Below are 6,000 nucleotides of genomic sequence, written 5' to 3' on the forward strand. Positions count from 1 at the left end.
TTGCTGATGCCTTTATTATAATAATTTTTTGTTAAACGAAGTTTTTTTCGAATTTCTTTTCAAATTTATTTCTGTTTTTTCTTTTATCTATTTTTTTTATCAAGGTTTACTATTATTATTTTTTGATATATTCTCGTTTAACACTTGTTTTGAACGATGTTTTGAAATGATTTTTAAGAAATTAATGTTAAAAAGGAATTTTTTTTTTAAAAAAAATTATTTAATACCTTAGACAAGTACAAAGATTTCAATTTACCCTGAAATATCATTTCATTATAAATATTCTTTGCATGATCCAATCCTCTTATCCAGGAACTGATACATTATTTATTTTTAAAATCATGATACTTACAGTTGATTATATTTCTAGAATATTATCTTCATAATATATTGAACAAAATTTAAAATCTCCTTTTATTTTAACATTTGTGAGCAGAATTTTAAGTTTCACACAATATGCTGCTAGCAGATGTTTTTCAAATAATCTTCATTTGTCTTTATTATAATTCATCCATATCATAAGCCTATTGTCCGAACTAGCAACCTCTTCGAGGCAGTTGGCCCACCAACCATAAAGTGGTCAATCTCTGACTTTCTTCCTTATCTTCCCTTACATCTGTCATTCTGTTTTTTGAGGAATAGACCACCACTTTGAGAAAAATCTCAAAATTTTCAATATTCTTCCAGTGTGCGTTTCACAATAAAAAAAAACACTTTTAAATTTTTAAATAATTGGTAAAAAACTGCCAATTTCCATCATCATGTCTTTCAATGTTTTAAGATTTTCTGGCACCGTTTCTGTGCTTAAGTTATTACTTTCAACTTTCAGATTCGTTCTCAGTTCCGAGACTTCTATTGATTCCTTTAAATATTGATAATTCCAATTCCTCCTTAGATGCATTTACTATCTCACATTCTTCCAAATCTCTGGAATTATAGGGAAAATATCCCATGTCCTAATTGTATAATTTGGATTATTAGTGACGATATTTTTTATTTTTATTTCTATGAAGAATAAAGTCATAAGTTACTCTTTTTCTTTAGGTCATGTACCGTCTGTCGAACCATTGTAGCTTTATTTCTTCTTTTAATTCCCATTTTAAGACATTATTTCATTGGGGCTTTAATTATATCAGCACTCTCTTTCTGTGCTGTGGACTTTGCAAATTAATCCACCATTTCGTTACTATATATATTTCAAAGTGAACCTTAATCCATTTTAACTCTTTCTGCTTGTTTATTTTTACATTTTTTTAAAATCTTTTCTTTATGATCTATATTTCTTTATACCAATTTTGAGAAGATTGTATGGCTTGTAGGCTTGACAAAGAATCTGAAAAAAATGTTTAACACGTATTGTTGGGAAAGAGACCAATTACGAAAATATCGTGTGAAAATATCAGGTATCATCGAGTATCAACCTGTCCTTGTTATAGCAAAATCAGTATATAACACTATTGATTTGAACCTATATCCAATCCAATCTCTATATTATATTGCTATTCTTGATTACCTGCTTAAGTTATTTGTAAAACTAAAAGAAAACATTTTAGCAAGTGTTACTTTATAGTTCTTAATTTATAATTTAATACGTAAAATTTTTTACTGCCCTAATATTTCTGTAAAATATATCTCGAGTTCCTAAAACATATCACGATTAAAGATATTAGTAGGCATATAAGTGAAAAATTCACGTGGGACTTAAGTTATTTCATATTTCAAAATGTGAATTTTTAACTATTATTCATTTTGATTTTCCTTTATCCACATTTTAATTGCGAGTTCTAGCCATACGACTGCCACTTATTGCAGTAACACGTTATGGAGAAACCCAAAGTGAAAATGTTAATTAAAATGTCGCTTTTATGTATCATATTCTTTTAATTAAAAAATTTTAAAATAATTTATGTTAAGATTTTTAATTGTTCTAACAATTATCTAAATTAAGAGAATGTCTATTAAATTACTGCAAGGATATTGATACTATCAAAGGGAAAATTTCTCATTCTTTTTTACATGATGATTAAACAGTCGTTTAATTTTTAAAATAGGTTATCAGATATGGATAGAAAAAGGTCTTTTTTTCTGTTAGATCTTGGAGTAGAGGAGCTACAATTTGCTGTTTGCCTACAAATAAATTAAAAGAAAAGGAAACATTAGATAAATATACAACACCGATTAAATGGAATATAAATTTACAACAGCACATTTACCCATTTCCATGATTAACAAGATTCAAGTCTCACACAGTATACGGTGATGATAATGCCAAATAAAGTTTGTATTAATAACAAATCTTTTGATTATTTGAAACAGATGTTCAATGGACTTACCATCAACTGACTAGCCTGTTCTTAATGTTTGTAAAGATGTTTTGGGAACACCCTGTATAGTAGTTGCATCTGGATTGTAAAATGATAATTAGTAGTGATGAGGAGAGAAGGTTCGAGGTTCTGTCTTTCAAGGGTTTTCTGAATGTGAATTGTGCTTTACTTCCATTTTCATACATGCATGAAGGTGAATATCTTCTCTTATCTAAATCATACAAAGACATCTTGTTTGCATAAAATGCATTTATAATGAGTCTTTTATACAACTCCTTGTTTTAGAGTGTTTAAGGAATATGTAAATAGTATCCTTGTATCCATCATCGATGTATATATTTTATGACTTTTATTAGGGGGGGGGAGAAAGGATAAAAGTCTTGGAGTTTTATTACCTTTTGGCCATTTTCCTCTTATATTTAACGAGATTAAAGTGCCTAAATTTCGTACCAGTGATGCATTTAAATTTTGTCAAATTACTTCTTTATAAAAAGCATAACAGTCCTATGGTTACAAAATACAGAAAGGTAACAATTTTTAAATTAATCTATTTTAAATATTTTGTAATTTTTAAAATATTTCAATCAAAAATCTAAAAAAATTACTCATAGAACTGAGCACAATTTTCTTTTCAAAACTATCTTTCTAATCTTTTATAAGTCGAGCACCAGGATATTTAATTTAAATTTCCTTTAATTAGTTTCAAAACCTCTTAGAACTTGAAAAATGTAATTATAATAATTTGTCATTTGTAAGTGTTAGAAAGCATTAAAATTTGTTTGAAATTATTTTTGGAGATTTTCCTAAAAGTCATGTAATGAATTCTTACTCAAAACAGATAGTTATGCTTTTCTATTCATAAGTGTATTAATTTCTTTTTAATTGTATTATCACTTTAATTTTATAATTTCTATATAACTGAGAAATTAGAAAAGAAATTTTATGCTAGTGATTTCCTTCTATCTTTTTATATATTATAGCAGTATATTAGTAAACGATAATAGAAATTTCTAAATTTTATCTAAAAAGTTATGTATATGTAATATTAAAAATTAAAAAAAAAACACTTTATTTTTATCCTATTGAATGTTTTGGTTTATTAATATTAATAAAAAGGTCTGAGATATTTTAGAAAAATCTGTCGTATTCTCCGCATATATCCGGTAGATGAAAATTGTTTTTTAATGTTTTAAGTGTATGTCTGGAACAGTAGAGATAATGCTGGTTTTTCACAATGACTAACTAGCATTCAGCTTACAGATATTTATTATTGTTTAAAATATGAGCTATAAAAGTACTAAACTGTCACAGTAATATTAATAAAATCATTTTTGAACAAGAAGTATAATGTTGTTTGTAAAAGATGAACATAAACATTTTTTACTCACTGCATCTACTTCGTGATTTTGACATATTTGGCACGCACATGTTTTCTTAATAGTTGTTAATCTGCACTATCTTATTTGCTTTCATGATTTACATGCTTTCATGCATTCATCCATGAAACATTCAAAATTAATCTTTTAGAAGATCGAAACACCCAAGAATTCTTTTTAGAAATAGATAGGCCAAGAAGATCGAAATAAAAGACAGAAGACTAACTTTATGTTATTGATTTATGTTTATGAGAGAATTTAATCTTTCTGAAACAATGCGGAATTTTTAGGGAGGGAACGAGAGATGCTTTTTTGTAACCACTGAGTTCTTGGTTTTTTTTATTGCACTTTGCTTAAAATTATTTATGTGGATATTACATTTTATCTAACTGCAGTTTACGTATAAAATAAATGGATGGATGTAAAAAAGTTACTTTTATAATTAATTTTTTTTGAATAATGCTGAATTAAACATAGAAGTTGAAATATGAAAACTCCATTATTCTAAATTATTAGACAACTTATTACTCCTTTTATGAACTCTTGCTTGGCTATGAGAAAAATAACAAATTTTCAAAGGCAAAAAATGTTTGGTATCTTGTAAATAAATTGTATGTATGATACAGTGTTACAAAGTTTGAAATTATGTTCTCTTTTCCTTCATACTATTATTTAAAATAAAATCAATTACTTTTTTATGATCTTTCTTAAATAGTATTTTGAAATAAAATCTACAATTTTTTTCAGCCATTTTTTAGAAGATTATAACATTATATTTAATTTTTTGATTAAAAAATGATTGTCAAAGTTATTATTGTAAAAGGGATTATTATTAAACTTTTATCAGAATTAAACATTTTCTATACTTGAATTAGAAAATTGATATTTTAATTTACTTTAAAACATGATAAGACGATTAGATTATGCTTATTATTAAATCAATAAAAGATAATTTCGTAAAATAATTTTATTGACAGACTTTTAGACTAAATTAAATAATTATTTATTTTTATTTCTTATTCAAACATTTCATCGTTTTCATGATGAAATTTTAAAAGAAATAGCCATTTATTTTGATTTCATTTTTCTCATACGTTTGACAGTGTGGTCATATTGACCTTTCCTCTTTGAAAGTGTGCCTCAAAGTCAATGTTGAATGCAGTGCCTAGTGTCAGTTTTATATCTTGATGTAGGTGTTTTCACAAAATCCATATTTGAATCTGACTCAAATCCGTCTCAGTCCGGAGATCAAAAAGGTGAGGAGGATGAAAAATGTAGGGAAAAAAAAATTTGACGGGACTCGAAGGCAAACTTTTCGATTTCACCGAGATGAAAAAAAAGAGAGAGAGAGAGAACTTGATTTCTTTTGCGTATGCAAATATTTCTTACGCACCTTAGGAGAATATTTCAATTCCTTGAAGAGTATCTTTCCCTACTTGCGAAGTACTTTGATGTAGAGATTTCTAAAAAGGAAACGATATTGAATTGGTTTATAACATCTAGATTTCTTCAACCAGTTGTCACTGATCATTTTTGCCAAAAAGAAATATAGTCTGTTATAAATGCTTTTAGAAGGTATTTTTTATTTTTCTGTATGCGAAGTATAAAAAAAGTATTATAACGGTCAAAAATTTCGAATTTGGCATTTTGGAAATTTTACATTTTAAACCTCTCCGAGTTCGAAAAACATGGTTTTAATATTATATCTGTTTGCTTGTGACAAAGATAACTCAAAAACGCTTTGAGCTAGATTGATGAGATTGGGTATATGGCCTTTACAATAAAATTTGTGGATTTCCTTCATATCTTAAGTGAAGTCTATGTTGAGAATGTATGTCTGTCCTATTGTTTGAATATAATTTTATACAATAATTGCAAACTAAAGAGCTAGATGGATAACAATTAATACGCAGATTTAACATCTAAAATGTAGCCATGTATAGAATTTGGAACCAAATCTTTTATGAAGTGACCATCTGTCTATTTGTCATTTCACCAGCATGTAAACGCTCCAACTCGAAAACGCAATTTTTAAATACATAAAATTTGACATGTGATTTTTTTTATTACAATTTTAGTTCTGTATCAAATATTGGTTTCAATCGGTTGGAAACAACGCATCTAAAACACAAATTCGATTTTCGGGCACCTATTGCTATGTCAGAGGTTAATCGCCATGGATCACATAATAGATTCTTTAAATATTTTAAATTCATGCCAAAGATCTGTATTTCGTAACTAATGTTCGCCAATATCTAATGTTCGTAATTCGTGACCAGAATTTCATACAGGAGGACGAG

The sequence above is a fragment of the Argiope bruennichi genome, chromosome 1 (genome assembly GCF_947563725.1).
Source record: "Argiope bruennichi chromosome 1, qqArgBrue1.1, whole genome shotgun sequence".
NCBI classification, from domain to species: domain Eukaryota; kingdom Metazoa; phylum Arthropoda; class Arachnida; order Araneae; family Araneidae; genus Argiope; species Argiope bruennichi.